This window comes from Anolis sagrei, chromosome 1 (assembly GCF_037176765.1).
Source record: "Anolis sagrei isolate rAnoSag1 chromosome 1, rAnoSag1.mat, whole genome shotgun sequence".
NCBI classification, from domain to species: domain Eukaryota; kingdom Metazoa; phylum Chordata; class Lepidosauria; order Squamata; family Dactyloidae; genus Anolis; species Anolis sagrei.
Genome location: NC_090021.1, coordinates 223,427,295 through 223,444,754, shown reverse-complemented (window position 1 = coordinate 223,444,754; position 17,460 = coordinate 223,427,295). Strand labels below are relative to the sequence as shown.

General features: G+C 38.1%; 1 protein-coding gene across 2 annotated transcripts in view; it reads left to right on the top strand.

Annotated features, from left to right (window-relative positions):
• Window positions 1-780: 780 nt before the first annotated feature.
• The window catches only part of PTPN4 (protein tyrosine phosphatase non-receptor type 4), a 98,663-nt gene continuing 81,983 nt past the window's right edge, over window positions 781-17,460 (top strand). For both annotated transcript variants that reach the window (XM_060774226.2, XM_067473526.1), the window contains exon 1: window positions 781-1,302. The gene's annotated coding sequence lies outside the window, so the exon portion shown is untranslated. The remainder of the gene's footprint in view (window positions 1,303-17,460) is intronic.

Sequence of the window (17,460 nt, the reverse complement as noted above, 5' to 3'; positions counted from 1 at the left end):
ACAGGAGAATTCCAGACAGGAAACAATCAGGGCCAGCTAATACCTCCCAATAAAGGACTTCCCAAGACAGTAAGCAGTCAGACCTTGAAGCTGCATGGCAATTCAATGTGAATCATGGTGGCCAATTGCACCATTTGAACTTGCCTCAAACAGGCAAGAGTTCTTTCTCCCACCCTGGACATCCCACAGATATATAAACCCCACTTGTCCTAGTTTCCAATGGACCTCACAACCTCTGGGGATGCCTGGCATTGATGCAGGCGAAACGTCAGGAGAGAGCGATGCTTCTGGAACATGGCCTTATCGCCCGGAAAATTCGCACCAACCCAAAAACAGGATCTTCTCCAAAAGCCCCAAATCCTAATTACATTGCCAGTAGGTGGCGCTCCCATGCAAACAACCTCCCTGCATCACCATCACTGCAACATGCTATTGGAGGCCTGCTCCCGCCTTGATTGTGCTCCTCTCGGCATAACCGACGCCTTGGCCAGCCAATCGCCTGCCCGTGAATGAAAAGTGGGCGGTCCCTTGGCCTCTTTATCCAATTGCCGGAGGCGGTGAGTCAGAAACCAGGCAGCGAAAGAGAGAAAGGGAGAGAGGGAGGGATGCGCGTTGCCTACGGAGTATGTGGATCTCGAGAGTTCTCGCGAGACCTCGGGCGAGAGTTTCCGCCTCCCCTCAGCCGCTTTTCCACTGGGTGACTGCGCGGCGGCCATGTTGGTTGCTATGCTGCGGCGGCTGCCTGTCTGAGGGCAGGCGGGAGGGAGGGAGGGAGGGAGGAAGGGGAGGGAGACGGAGGAGGGGCCTCGCCCCCTTCACCCCCTTCCTGAAGCGCAGGCAAGCAGAGCCTGACTGTAGAGCTGCCGCCTCGACCTGCCCCCCCCCCCCCCGCCTTCCCCACCTGCAGGGGAAAGGGGCCTCGAGAGTGCCGGGAGGCCGAGGAAGGAAGCCCCAGGGGAGGCGCGCGAGGGGGCTTCCTTGGCCCTCCCCGCGGAGACCGGCCCGTCCCCCCTCCCCTCCCTTGACCCTCCTCGGGCGGGGAGGGGGCAGGAGGACATGTGGGGGGGCTTCGAGGGGAGAGTGGGGCGCCTCTGGGTCGCTCCCCCCTTCAGTATTCCTGCCTGCCTGCTCCTCCTGCTGCTTCTTGAACTGCGGATTTGAATTTTGAATCTATTCTGGTTTTTGGTTTTTTATTTTTGGAGAGGAAGACCTTTTTTTATCTTTCGGCTCTTCCTTCCCTCCGTTTGGACGGCTGTTGCTCCACTTTCTGGTTCTGTGGAAGGACGTGGCTGTTATATGAAGGTACCCAGAAATTCCTCTTCGTTTTCTTGGTTGTTTTGAGCCCTTCCACACAACCCAATGTCCCAGAATATCAAGGCAGGAAGTCTCACATTATCTGAGTGTGGACTCAGATAACCCAGCTCAAAGCAGATATGGTGGGATTTCCTGCCTTGATATTCTGAGGTATAGGGCTGTGTGGAAGGGCCTGGAGTTGCCAGGTTGAAATGGGATTCTCTCTTCCTCCCTCTCCCCCCCCCCCCTTCAATCCCACCTTTCTCCTAATGCAGCGTGTATGATGTCTCTTAAGGTAAGAAACAATTCCAGGGCCCTTCCACACAGCCCTCTATATCAGATAATGTGGGATTTTCTGTCTTGATATTCTGGATATAGGGCTGTGTGGAAGGGTCCCCAATGGCTAATGTGCCTCCTGCATTGTTAAGAGACAGGCTGCAGGAGCACTGAAGCCGTAGAGAGGGTGGGTGGACAATTTGGAAGGGGGCCAAATTATAATTACCCATAATATTGATTTTTGAGGAGCAAATGTGATGAAATACAGAAGCAGGTTATTTCTACAGTGGGGTTATTCAAGCGTCCAGAAAGAGATGGCAGAGTTAATGTTATTTTGGGTCAAAAATAGAAAAAATAGAAAAAATGAGATGCGGTTGGAGAAGAATAGGATTCATGCAAATGTCTTAGGGGGGCTTCCAGACAGGTCCTATATCCCAGGATCTGATCCCAGCTTTTCTTCTTTAAACTGGATTATATGAGTCTGCATGACTAGATACTCTGGGACAAATAAAAAACCTGGGATCAGATCTCTTCTACACAGCTGAATAAAATCCCACATTTTCTGCTTGGAGCTGGGATACAGGGCAGTGTAGACTCAGATAACCCAGTTCAAAGCAGATGTTGTGGGTTATTCTGCCTTGATATTCAGGGTTATACGGCTGTGTGGAAGGGCCCTTAGGGCCTGTCTGGAAGGGCCCATAGATGTAAGATAGCTATAATCTTTTAGTGTGGGATTCATGTGAATGTCTAGGTTTCCTCCAGAAAGAGATGGTGGTATTAATGTTATTTTTTGGTCAAATGTGTTAAAATACAGAAATGAGATATGGTTGAAGAAGAAAAGTGTGGGGTTCATGTGAACGTCTAGGGGTCCTTCCAGACAGGTCCTATATCCCAAGATCTGATCCCATGTTTTCTGCTTCAAACTAGATTATATGAGTCCGCCCTGCCAGATAATCCAGGATAAACAGAAAACCTGGGATCAGATCCTGTGATATAGGGCCTGTCTGCAAGGGCCCATAGATGTAAGATAGCTATAATCTTTTAGTGTGGGATTCACACGAATGTCTAGGTTTCCTCCAGAAAAGAGATGGTGGAGTTAATGTTATTTTGGATCAAATTCAATATTGGTTTGACAAATACTCGATTCACAAAGACTAGAAGAGGTCCTGAAGGGAAAAGATAGAATATTGATTTCCTTATTTAGTGAAAATGTTGGATTTCTGTAAGCTGCAGGTTAATAACATTTGGTGTTGGAAGCGTACTGTGTGGAGTTTGCGCCCTACTATGTTAGCCCGAGAAGCAGCAGGATTACGTTATTCTTAGTGGGAGTGGAGAAATGACAAAATTAGGTTGCTTGAAGGCATGTCATCGTCCTGATCTGGGTTTGAGGGTTATAGCTACATGCATTTGAAAGCAGGATATGAGATCAAAGTACCTTTCTTCTTCATGTTAACAGGTACACAATACAAATATATATTTTATTATTATTATTTATTTGCGACATTTATATTATATTTGGAAAGTGTAAAAGACAAAGTAAAAGTTATTTCAAGGTGCGTTCTCTGTAATGTGATCTGATAGGTAAAAAGGGAAGGCAAAGTTATGCCGCATCATATTTCCATGCATCTTTTTGTTGCATTATGTATGCATCTTCTCGATGTGGCAACGCAATTCCAGGATTAGTGTCTGTCACCTCATTCATCCACTTTCATTACTGCGTTAGATGGTATTCATTAGATATATGGGACAGTGGCTGAACATTGACAGGTTGCTACAAAAAGCTATTGCAATGTTTGTTTGGTTTTTTTGTTTGTTTGTTTTACTCTTGTGGCTCTATAAATGATTTCAAGATCAGAATGCAAACTTCTTTTGTTGAGAGTAGAGCTGTGGTGCCACACCTGACAAGCTTCATGTTGTTGTTTTTTTTAATCTTTCTGCTTCCACAAGGAGAAAAAAAGCCCCAAATTCACACCAGAAGCAAGGGATCACAATAGTACTAAAGAACATAGAAATGATACCATATGTTATATAGTGTCCTGATTTGTTTTTAATATCCCCAGTTTGGAATGTCTGAAATGATAATTTTTGTTGTACTTTTGAAGTCTAGACCAGTAGGCTGGTTTCTGATGATGTATGCTTTGCTTGTGTCTATATGTTTCCTTTCAAGTTGTCTGCTGACTTAAGATGACCCATCTACTTACAGAAAGGGGCGAGTTTTATTGTAGGTTAAAAAGCAAAATCGAAATCCATTTCTGTGATCAGGTGCATAATAAGTGATCTAGGTTCTTTATAAATCTAATACGTATTTCTGATGTACTCTGCTTTCATCTACAGAGGGAAGAATACATATTCTGGAGACAAACGTTTAAATGTTTCATATGTTGGTAGAAACAGTGAATTAATATTCACAAGGAAGTAACTTGTAGAATTTTATAAAACACGTGAAGTTGGAATAATCAAGGTTTTAGGAACCTTGGAGCAGCAAAACATTCAACTTAAGCCCTTTCTAGATTGTGAATGATATTATTCAGAATAGTTCTTGTATGCAGTTTTTGTTCATATGATTTTCTCTTGTCTAAGATATTGTGGTGTTTTCTCTGTGTGTTTTGTCATTGGTTTCAAAATGCTTTGTAACACATTTGTAAACACATTAAACCACTATAAAACCGCGAGATAAGTCTATTGGATACTGCATGTTATAACATTAATTTCTGTTTGTGAAGCAAGATACGGTGTACTAGCTGGCATGGTGCATAAAGATAAAATAACATTTACATAATATTTTTGTTTTGCTGTTAAGTCTTGTGGGCCAGGCCAGCAAAGGAGCATTTAGTGCATTGTATTGATTCTCACATATGCACAATAGTGCTTGCCACCAAAAGCCCAATAAAATGTTGAAGATAGATTGTTTATGTTTATTCCATATTTAATATAAGGAATCATGTTTACAGCAAGGAATAATTGTTGTATCCAAACTAGTTCCCATACATAGTTCACTTGAACTTAAAAGAGACTACTGAATTCTCAGGTGGTGTGATAGTTCAGAATCTCCCTAATCCCATCAGCCTGCTTTACACAATCTGTTTTGAAGTTTCTCCAGAAAATGTGTGGCAGCAGATTGTGCTCCTTCTCTTGGAACTCTGTTTCTCTTGTTGGAAGGAGTGGGACTCAGTGCCAACACTCTCTTCCTGCTGTTCATCTGTTTAGGGTAAAGTGGGGAGAAGAGAGCAGCAAGCATTAATAACCATAGATCCCTGCCTCCATGGACAACTGAGGAAGTAATTCCATTGATGTAACCTTTGAAATTCATTGCACCTATACAAAGTGCACAAAGATAAAGAAATCAATTTGAGGCATGCCAAGTGACTTAAAGTTAACTATTCTCATTTAGGAAATAATGAGTAGATATTGTTCATGAACCACCTGATATATTTTAGCTTCATTTGAAATCCGTTGATTCTCTTTCACTGCTATTTGGGGGAAAATTAAGTTTGTGTTGACCCATTTATAATATCCTGAAAAATAAAAGAGTACTCTATATCTGCCAAAAATCGTTAAAAATACTTTAACATTAACACATATGCTATTTTATTTCTGTATATTGTTTCCCTTTCTAACTCATATCTCTTGTTATTCCTGGAGCTGTATCATTTTGTTAGACAACATAATTATCTCTTTATTTATTTAAAATAATTTTATTATAAATTTCCTAATTAACCATTTGTTCTACTGTTCTCAGACCCTTTTTAACTGGGAGCTGAGAATCTCTGTAACCTTTGTCTAATGGAAAATGAGATTAGGCCATAAGTGTGGACCAGTTTATGATAGCCAGTGTATGTGAAGTAAGGATGTCCAGCTTATGTCTATTTGCCTAGTTATCTTGTGCTACCTTCTTGTAGAGAGGACTGTGCTTTCTAGTTCATTGATATAGCAGTAAGGTACTGTTCAATTATCAGGGCGGAGGCCACAAGGAGGTGCTAGAAAAAAGAAGGATAGTCCATTTTACTGTGGGAAGGGGGTTGAAGAAGTTAAACCATTCCCCATGTTTTCCCGTCATTCCCCCCACTCATGTTGTTGTCATTGAAATAACCATCATTATTATATTGGGGGGGGGGGGGGGAGGGGGGTTACCACTGAAAATAGGGAAATGGATATCCTTTTCTGACTAGGACCCCTTTTGGAGTCCGCCCAGATAATGGAACAGTACCAGAACTAGTATTATTTGGGTTGTGAAAATGTAAGTAAACTGGTGCTGGGCATACATAATTTTACTCTTACGTAAACATTAAATGCCTGGTAAAGTTATGATTCCTTTACTTTCTCCAGGTTGTATGAAACAGTGTTGTTACGCCAGCAAAAAACAAATACTGCTTTGAATTCCTTCTCCTTGTAATACAATCTTGAGATTCTCCTAAAATTTACTGCAGTGTGTAGGATTGACCACGTGAGAGAATGGGATGGGCATGGCACTCCAGAGAGAGTAGGAAATAATGATGCACAAAAATGTTCTAGTACATAACTGGATTTAACCTTGTCTATTTTAGCTGGCATAGTACAGTCTTGAACATGCAGGAACAACACATTTAGTATCACTTACCTGCATCCAACAATATATGTCCTCTAAGAATGTTCTAGGTCCTCCAGGTGATTCTATGGTATGCTCCTGGCAGAAGTTACTATAGTGTCTCACTGCAGGATCTACACAATTCTCAAATAGATATAACTGTTGGTGAAAGTCATTCATTTCAGTAGAATTTGCTATTCTCCATGATTTTTTGTTTCAGCAGTAAGCTCAGAAATAAATCCTTCACAGATACAGGATTCATGCTGTATTTTAAAAGTGTAAAATCTCAACCTGTAAGATATGACTCCCAAAATATAAGAAATTTATTTATTTACTATGTTTATATCCCGCTTTTCTCACCTTGAAGGGCACTCCACTACCTGCACAAACAGAAGCAGCAGAGCACTAGTAAGCATATGCCCTGGGCCTCTGCATATTTATTTCAGTTTTGCCCCTCCTGATTTAAACAAGAGTTATTGTAAGAGACATATCATGTAACAAGTAAATGAATGGTTTCCAGCTAAAACAGGATAATTCTGGCTATAGTTGTAATTCAAAATATTTAGAGGTTAGAAAATTAGGGAAGGCTCATGTATTCAATGAAAATGGTCACTGATGCAAGCATGTTTTATATAAAATTACAGTATTGGTAAAGAAATAACATGAGCAGGCTATTGTATGATTTGTTATCTGCATGCAAGTTGGATATTGAGTTATGACTGCATGTTTTCTAATGAGCAGTTCTATAATTTTTCTGGCCATGCATTTGTAGAACCTTGCCAGTAGCCAAACTAAAACCATTCTGGCATAGTTAATAAGTTCATTTGTGAAGAAAAGATGTGATCATTTTATAATACTTTTCTATTTACATCTCAGAACAAATTAGGGAACAAAAATTGATAATAATTAAGAATACATTTTAGTCACATGCAGCCAATCCCTTTAGGCCACAACAACAGTTTCTTGCATAGTTGTAAGGTTATTTTTCTGATGTCCTTGCTATTGGTAATTTCCATTCTAAGCACTTTCATCTTGACAAGGAATTGTGCTGTAAAATATTCTTATTACTAAAAACAAGTGTTTGCCCTGGGTTGAGAATTAGTAAGTGTTCTTTATGGCTGATCAAGACTTCTTTGTAACTTAACATTGAATAACAATTAAATAGATCCAGTAAAGGATGTAGCTTAGGATATTTTTCTGCTGGAATTATTATTTATTTATTTTATTGTTTTGTGATAAAACATTTTCAAGGAAAGTATAATTTTCATTAAGTAGTAAGTAGCAAATGTTCATATGGCATTGCCAAATATTTTCACATTTGTCTTTTTTCTGACCTTCCCTGCTACTTACTGATAATAAGCTTTCAGATTTTCTATGACACCTATTGTCCACAGCTATATGCATTGTTGAACAAATAAATCTTTCTTTGGAGACTAACAACTGTTCTTTCTTCCTACACCACGTGCATTCTGGTGCCATCACTACTTACACATCAATTGAGAGCCATCAGTTAGTTTCAATTTGTATTAACCAGGCTGTTGTGAAATTGTAAAGTATAAATGGAGTATCACTTCAGACCAAAAGTGTTTTCGTTATTTTGGGTTTTGGAATACTTGCATACATATATTGAGAATATCTTACACATGAAACCTAAGCTTAGACACAACATGAGTTTATACTGCATATATACATTGAACACATAGACTGAAGACACAGTATATTAAATAATTTTGTGTTGTTTATGCTGAACAAAGAGCAAAGGTGTCACTATTTCAGCCACCCAAGTGGGCAGTTTGGGTGAGGTATGTTCAACCTCTGTATAACAGCCTCATCCCATTTACTTTTGGAAGTGTCCTATAACATTTCCACTCCAGCTGGAGGATGTATGGGCCCACCACCCATCACATGGCTTAAGGGAATTTACTGTGGAGGCCCCTCCTCCAACTGGAGAGAAAGTGTAATATGACACTTCCCTCTCAACACTTCTGCACCGCCTGGATGATTTCCCCCATATGATAGGGAAAGGTTCACTGCAAGAGAGCGGCACACAGGGTGACAGATTCACCCCCGCTGCCCTTCATTTCAGCAGCGAAGCCAAGCAAAATGGGAATGTTTCGCCTGGTTAATATGGTAAGATCCTTAATTATTCAAGTGGCTACAATGACACTGGAGAGAAAAACATCTTAAAGAATAACACAGATATGGGAATTATGCTTCTCACAATACATTGTTGAGCTGTAATTTCCAGCATTCTTTAGCATTGGTTATAGAGTTAGAATCCAATGGCTTTCTGAGGGTGGTTCATTATCCATGCCCATATGACAGAGATATGGAAAGATAAGGTAAGGCACTCCATACATAAAATATCCGTTTGGCATAGTGTAGTTGTTGCAGCTTGTCTCCTGGACTAGATTTGATGAGATTGTCGTAGCTGCAGTCTGTATGAGGGAAATGATTCACAGACCACTTACAATAATGGAGTCTTAGTGATTTCAGTGGAGGTTCTTTAAATGTAAATATCATGCTGTGTATGCCAAGGAAAACAAGATACCTTGCTAGCTTCAAGCAGATTATAAGGAGTAGGATGTAAGGTTAAGGATTTAACATATTTTAAAATATCTGATGTAATAATTAAACTAGTGATGTTTTGCAAATATAAATATTTTTGGATGGCATTTAGAAAATGTGAATGTTCTCTTAGTTTTGATCATAAAAAATATAGGAAGAGCTCCAGAAATCCATGTAGTTCAACCTTCTGTTTCCCACAGTGGCTAGCCATATGTTTTCGGGAAATCCACTAATACTATTCATGCCTCACAGTGACTGGAAATTGAATATGAAATTGTTTATGAAATCAAGAGAGTGATTTAACTTTTATGACTACTATGGAAGGTGTGTAAAGTAATGACAAACAATCTACTTTGTGCAATCTCTCTATCATTGGGTGCATTTATAAACTAGGATTCAAGAAAAATCCTGGTTTACCATGTATAAGCTAGTGTAAAGCTCACTCTTTCAGTCAAGTTATGAAATGAGACAATATCTGGTACTGATTTGTTTCTTTCCCAGAAACCAGAAGAAGTAATCCAGAGTTTATTCATGACTTCCTTCTGTGGGTTATTGGGTGTGGGAAAACCGGAGTACCAGTTGCTTCTTTGTTAGTACAGTAGAGTTTCAATTATCTGACCTTCACTTATCCAACATTCTGTCTTATCCGATGCTCTTTTCCGACCCTCCCCCCTTTTCCTTCATCATTTCCCCTTCGATTAAAGGAGCGCTCCCCAACTCTCTCCATTCCCAATAAGTGAAAAAGGCAAGACAAGGAGGAGGAGGGAGGAAAGGGGGGAAAAGAGGCAAGACCAGAAGCGAAAGTGTCCTCCCTCCTTCCCTCTGTGATTTCCATGCTTTTCTTCTGCATCCAGACACTTCCTGCTGGGCTGCTCTAGCCCTGAGGCCTTGCCTTGCCTTAACCCTTTGAGTCCCTATTGTTAGTATTCTAGGTATCTAGTTCCGCATCAGACAGGTAACAGTAGGATACGCTGTATTATCCAACATTTTCATTAATCCAAAATTCTGCTGGCCCGTTTATGTTGGATAAGCGAAACTCTACTGTACATCATCCTAAATTAGGGACCAGAAGTTATTGATGCACATAGTAGCAATTGGATGTAAAATTGTATTGCTCTCCAGAAGTTGTTTAACTGCAGTGTCCAGCATTACTCATCATAGCTATGCTGGCTAGAGCTGGTGAGATTTGCAGTTCAATTTTGGTACACTTTCATAATTGCATATAGACAATCCTGACCTACCTTTTCCCCAGATGCTTTAGTTTTTCTTATATTTTAACCCAGGATGCATTGCACACATTTAATTTTGAGCATCGTTTACTATTGTTGTCCACTCGCCCAATAGAAAGGAATAATTTTTGACATTTAGCTTTCTAAATACGTTTATGTGTTCTACAGGACAGATATGTTGCTGTCCTCTGCAGATGGTTTCTTACAAATCAAATAGGCTTGGTCCCAATCCAGATCCTTTTCAGGGTCTTACTACTTATTTCTTTCCATTTAAAGAACAGTCAATTTACTGCCATCTGTTACTGTTTCTTTAACATAACAGGAGCTGCCCTGTGATCACTAACTGGCAGGGCTTATTTTAGTGCTTTGGTGAACCACATCTCCTTGGTTGTGGTTCTCCAAAGCTTGAGAATAAACTCTGGTAATTAGGGGTCAAAATTAGTTGCAGCGTTTTTTCTTAAAAATAAACTGAAATTAGTAGTAATGTGCTAAATAATTGTTTTAATATGTCATTGATATAGTTGAAAATGAAGAAGTGTCTCTTCCTAAATTATGCTTGCATGGGCCCTGTCTCCCTTACTTCCAGTCTTTGCTGGAAGATGGCACCATCAATCCTCTGTTAAAAATGAATCCCGTTTGTGAAAAAGCCATGTTATAAATTAAATAAATAAATTAAAATGACCACTTCAGAAAAACGTGTATTCTTTATTTTGTTTGATCATGGTGAATAGTTGACCAGCATCCTTATCCTAGGCCAGGTATTTGCAAAGTATATTCTCTCTTTTTTGTTTTTGTTTTTTGTTAAAACTGTTTATTTTGATTATTGTACATAACAGAAAAGCAAATCATGGCAGATATAATCAGGTACCAATATTTTTGACATGTACATGCCTATCTACCTTATTCAATCAATCAGTTAATTTTGACATTAAGTACAAATTATTATCATTTACATATCTTAGTACACATAGATTTGCTATTTCTGCCCGTTTTCAACTGCTTTCAGTCAAAGCTTTCTATTAAATTTTTTCCATGACATTCAGGAAATCAGCACATAGCATTTTACACACATCAGACCTTACACTCATCCCAAAACCCCTATCCTAAACAAAATATTCGACAGACCACATAATCTCTTCCTCTCCTGGTGCATTTTCTTCTTATCACCTTTAATTATTAATTTTATGCCATGTTTCCAGGTGTGTTGATTCTTTAAGTATGTTTATTGCTTATACCACAATCTAATTATATCAACTTGGTTTGAATAGGAAGGACTTTTTTTTAAAGATAAAGTCTTTCTGTGTTTTTCTAATTCCAGCCTTTTAGTAGTTGCCAATATAAGCTGACTTTTGTATTTAGAAAAGAAAGCCCTGAATGCAGACTATGTTGGTATGGAATTTTTTATTGGATTCTCCTGCTTGATTTTTGGTTACTTTTCCATTCATATTGCCTTATGCTCCTTGGAAAAACTACTGTGAGGGTTGTGGAAGTGTCTGGAACAATATAGTGGTGTTAATGGAATGGTAGGGCAAATTTATGAAATACCCCCCTCCACACATACTGAAGTATATGATGATCTTCTGCAAGTTCAATAAGACTGTTATGTTTGCATAGGGACAGATCTGGGTCAAACCCTGAATTTCTTGCTGCGTGAACATAGGAAGCTGCCTTATAGAAATCATTGATCCATAGTGTGCAGTCCTAACTCTCCTGATTGGCGTCAGTTCTCCATTTGCAGATCTTTCTACCTTACCTGGAAGGTACAGGTATCATACTAGGGAGCAAAGTATGTATCGTACTGATAGTTTTTGATCTTTCCAGTCTTATATTGACAGTTGCACTAAATCTAAGTTACACTCTTTTACACTTCAGTTGAATGTTGCTTTTTATACTTAACATTAACTTTTCTGACTTTTAGTCTTCAAACTATCTGACTATAACTTCTCGGTCCTTTAGATAAATAAATCTATGTAACATTTCTGAAAGCAGCCAAAGTGGTATATTGGTATTTGAGTGTTGGATTATGACTGCAGAGAAGGGTTCAAATTCCTCTTCTGCCATTGAAATTCACTGAGTGATCTTAGGCAAGTCACATTGCCTTAGCTTCAGAAGGAGGCAAAGCAAACCTTGATTGAACAAATCTTGCCAAGAAAGCCCTTTGATAAGTTCACCTTAAGGTCATTGGAAACCAGAAATGGCTTGAAGCTGAAGAAGTAAAACCAACTATGAAATTGGTGAAAATTTCATAGTTGGTTTTACATGCTGTAATGTGATTAGTTGTAATGGCTCAAGTTCTGTAGTTCCCTAATAGGTGCCCAATTTATTTCAAAAATGTACAGCCAGTAAGCATTTAGATTTGTTTTCATTTTGTAATATAAAGGAAATAGGATGAAGGATAAATGTATATCTTATGCTTTTCTCAGTAACTTTTTTGGATCTGAAGACTGTGGTTTAATTGTCTATATAATAAAGTCTGTTAAGTCCCAGAAATGATGTTGCACCTCAAAGACCACAAACTTTGAATCTTACCCCCTCCTCAGCTGCAGTAACATGGCACAATAAAAAGAGTTTTGAAAAGTAGTTGGCAGTATGACACAAGGAGTTCTGCTGTGGTGAAGTTAATTCTTTGATACTGTTTTAAGTGTGCCATTGTTTATTTGAAAAACACACAGATAATTGGCTGTAATGGTTTGGGTTTTGTTTTGTTTTGGTTTTGTTTTTTGGAAGAAGCTACTCCCAAATTTCCTGCTTAAAAGAAAGAACATTTTAGAAAATCCCAAATCGTTATTATTTCCTGTACATTACTAACTTGTTCAGGTGTTTTCTGCACTTTGAACTGGGCTGATAAATATGTCAAGGGCCAGCATAGCTGGGTCAAAAAAAATATGATCAGAATTTCTGGTTCCTGTGTTTATTTTGAAAGTGTGAATATTTTCTACACAGTCTTAAAAAGCAGCCTCCTGTATAATGCAATGCAGTAATATAACCTGGAGTTACTACAGCACTTATGCCAGATCATCCCTGATGACATTTAGGGTATTACCGGACAACTAGTTGTAGACTTACTCCTTTAAATGCTGCAGTATTTCTATAATGTTGTTTCTATGCCATGTAAACAAGTTCAGTAAAGAGACTTCTCATATTTTGAGTAATTACCTTTACAGCTGAACAGCCACTGTGGTGTTCAGGTGTGTATACAGGGTATACATGATAACTGTGGTCTTTATTTTGCTGTCTGTGTCCCTGTTCAGAAGATTTTGCCTCACTTTCTTTCTCTTTGATCATTTGATTTTTTGGGTGGGGGGGGGGGGAATGGCTTGGTGAGAAAGCTTCAGTTGAAACATCTTTTTCCCATGATAACTCTTTCAGGAGTTAATTTCCCTTCCTAGGGGTAGATTTCCTCTCACTTCCTGTTGTCTCACCCTCGTTCTTAACTATGAGTTGTTTGTAAGTTGGATTTTGTAACTTGGGGACCGTCTATATATTGTTTTTCTACAAATTTGCAAAACGGAGTATACTATGGTTATAAGGTACTATTTTAGGCAGATATTAATGTTATTCTGTAAGGCTTATTAGAAAGGGCATCTTCATGGTAGGGAATGTATTTTTGTAAGTAAATACAGTTGAATGATTCAAAGAATACTTGCATCGCTTTGATTTCTACAGTGGTTTGACAAATTAATTTCAAGTTGTATGAATAAGTTTTGGGGGAATACAAAATGTTGACTTTAAGTTAACCACTTTATCACAAAGTTAATTTGGGTAACAATCAAGACTACTTCAAAGTAGTTTCCAGTATTGAACCTTCTATTTTTTGTTTTGCTTTGTTCTGTCTTAATTTTTTCTTCCAAATAATTTTATTGACATTTTTCCAAGAGAGATGGGGCAGAGGAAAAAGGAAAGGAAAAAAGAAGAATTTGGGGATAGTAGATTTAGTTCATTGCCTCTTTACAAAAATCTAATATTTCTCAAGAAGAAAACAAGGGCATAGGGAATTCTTTTACAAAGTTATCATTGTTACAACTACAGTAGAGTCTTGCTTATCCAATATAAACGGGCCAGTAGAACGTCGGATAATGTTAGATAATAAGGAGAGATTAAGGAAAAGCCTATTAAATGTCAAAGTATGTTATGCTTTTACAAATTAAGCACCAAAACATCATGTTTTACAACAAATCGACAGAAAAAGCAGTTCTATACATGGTAATGCTATGTAGTAACTACTGTATTTACGAATTTGGCACCAAAACATCGCAATGTATTCAAATAGCTGTGAATCCGGGCAGGAGGCAGACTGCATTGGATAATACAGAATGTTGAATGAGCGAAGGTTGGATAAGCGAGACTCTGCTGTAAGCCTTATATTGAGTGTAGAGTGGAATATGACTCATTTTATTTTACAAGAAAACAACTAGTGCAAATGTGTTGGCTAGACTGTTGTCTTTCATGTACTTTAAAGAACAGGTACCACTGATTGCTTCTGAATTCAATTAAGAGTGCTGATTTTGACCTGCAAGGTTCGGATAATCCTAAAAGTTGCAGTAATGTTGATGATGCTTTATAGGTTGTATTATAAAATGTATGTAGAAAAATGTATAGGCTAGTATTTTGAGATAAATCAGGGGAGGTATGAAAACAGGGAAGGAGAATGGGTGGAGTATTGTAATGTGCTGGGTGTGGAATTGCTGAAGTGAGAAAATGTGAGAGAGCAGTCGAAGAAATAGCAGTTGGAGGAATTAGAGTTTGGAATTTGGGTGTTGTTTTGGTTATGTATGAGTTTAAGGAACAGAAAATAGTATAGGTAGACATTAGCTCTGCATAAAAAGCATAAAGAACAGTCAACTGAAATTGCAAGTTTGTCAACATGATGTAAGACAATATTTGTTGTATACTGTGTCATAAATCTATGTGTTCAATCATGCCTGATTCAAAGCTGTCGAGTGCTCTGACAATATAGCTTGTTTTATGCAGTTAAGTATTTCAGATGCTGAGAAGACTGCTGGTAGAAAAGGAAATCCCGAACTGGGAAAGTCTACAAGTAAGATGAAATAGTTTCTAGGTATTTTCCTAAGGTTGCAGCCCTTGACACAGTGATTAGAGCAGGGGCTGAAAACATACATCTAATTACATGATGTTTGATCATGAATTCTGCCGCTCTCCCAGCGTATTGTAAGCATAATTGTAGATTAGATCTTAAAGAGCATAAGTGTAGGATGAGGCAGGGCTTTATAAATAAACTAACACACAAGGGGGCAGTGGCAATAGCTGCAAATGAAAAAAGAACATAGTCTTACCTGTTTGGGTTGGCACATTCCGATTAACTCGGTTATGGTAGATTACACCTTCTTGCCATCCTAGAATGAACATTCATGGCAAATCTAATTTCCATTCTTGGCTTTTTTGTTGTCACCTACTTTTTCTCCGCATAGATTACACTATGTAATAAAATTTGAAAAAAAAATCTGTTCCTGGTTTGAAAGTGTTATTTTCTATTTAATTGTGCTATACTTACTTTGATATACTCCTCTGTGCCCTCCTGAGAATGAAAGTAGTTGTTACACTCCAGGATTTTCATTTTTGTGGCTGCCACAAACTATGGTATGTTAAATTGGTTGAGACTCTATGAGATATTCATTCATTGAAAAACTATAGTGAAATGTGCTACAGGATGTCCTTTTCAAACTTTTCAATGTTTTTTTATGATAGAACCTATTGGGAAATGACATTTAATAATAATAAAAAAAATAAAGAAACTTTATTTTTATCCTGTCCTATCTGCCCTGTCTCCCTGGAGGACTCAGGGTGGTTTACAACAAAAAAATTTGGCAAACATACAGTGCCAGCATAACATAACAGACAGATCAAATAATAAACAATAAAATAAACAATTTCAGGGTATACTAATAAACAATTCAAAAATAACAAAACTAAAATTTAGGTATACAAATAGGACATTGGGACACATTTAACTAGTAAGTCTAATAATAATAAACAAAACATTAAAAGCATAAGCAATTTGTGGCAAACCAACAGTGCTGAGATAATATCTGAATCAGAATGTTAATAAAGTGCTAATTCTCATCCTCCCCATAAACTAGATTTCATAAATAAGTTTTTACCAGCTTCTTAAAGGAGAGGAGGGAAGGGGCCATTTTAAACTCTTTTGGGAGGGAGTTCCAGTGGCAGGGAACGATCACGGCGAAGGCCCCCCCTCTCGTTTATAACCCAGAAATATAAAATCGTGTTACATAGTATAATTATCATAGTTTTCTTTCTCTTTGTATACTTGTCACTCTGAACTGTTGTGTTTAAGGTCCTGGCTCTATTTTTCTCCTTTTACTTTTGTGTATCGTCTGTTCTTAACTGCATGAAGAGTTTAATGTCTCATCTATTGAAACTTTCTTTCTTTCACTACCTCTGAGGATGCTTGCCATAGATGCAGGCGAAACGTCAGGAGAAAATGCCTCTAGAACATGGCCATATAGCCCAGAAAACCTACAACAACCCAAAGTCTTAACTAATCATAACGGTTCCATTACTGTCTGAGTACTTAATGATTAGTGGAGTCAGACTAAAGTAAGAAGATGGGATAGAGTAAAATGTCATATAAACTAACAAATTACTTTCAGTGCGCCAGGGAATATTTTGCTAACAAGAATGCAGAATTTTCTATATTGTGTGTAGTTAGTATTATAAAATCAGAATTTCTTGATTGATTGCTGATTACACAATTGCTTGGCACCTGCTTCTCTTTCCTAGACAGCCACCATAATGTTGGCTGGCTCAGTCCCAACAGAGGAGGATTTCTGGTATCGCTGGAAATCACAGCAGTAGCTTGCAACTATCTTAACTATGTCTTCTGTTTCATTACACATTTCTACAGCTGTATGAGCAGTGAAGAATTGGATTGATGTGCTTTAGAGCTAAGTTTAAATGTATCTCTCATACTGTCCTTGCAGTTGAAGGTTGAAGGCTTACTCTTACTATTTATGAAAGTAACAATGTTCTCAAAATTTTAGAGTATGCACACTCATTTGCAGATATGGCAAAAACTGAAGGGATTTGGCATTCCACCCATAGTGCTTCCTAGTATTATCAAATAACACAATTGCTTAACTTGCAGTCTGTACAATATAATCTCCTACCCAATATGGAAAGCGCACCCTGTACTTCGAAATGCACATATCAACTTATAGGCAAAAGTAAGTGTGACGGATGTGACCGCAGTAATTGTACTTATGAATTGATTTTGTTTCTGTGAGTAACTTGATTGTCATTACAGAAGAGTACTGCTGCTGTTACTTATTTTTAATTTTGTTTATTTTTTAAATTCAGCTACACTAAAAAATGGGGAATTGAGAATTATGATATGACATTCTGAGAGTATAGAATGGAAACATGGTGCAATGTATCAGAATCTATACATTATATTCAAAATGATATAGTACATGTGTAATTCTTTGAATAGATCATACTGGTGCTGTACTAATTTTGATTAATAAGAATGTTTATCATGTATGTTGTCTGTGA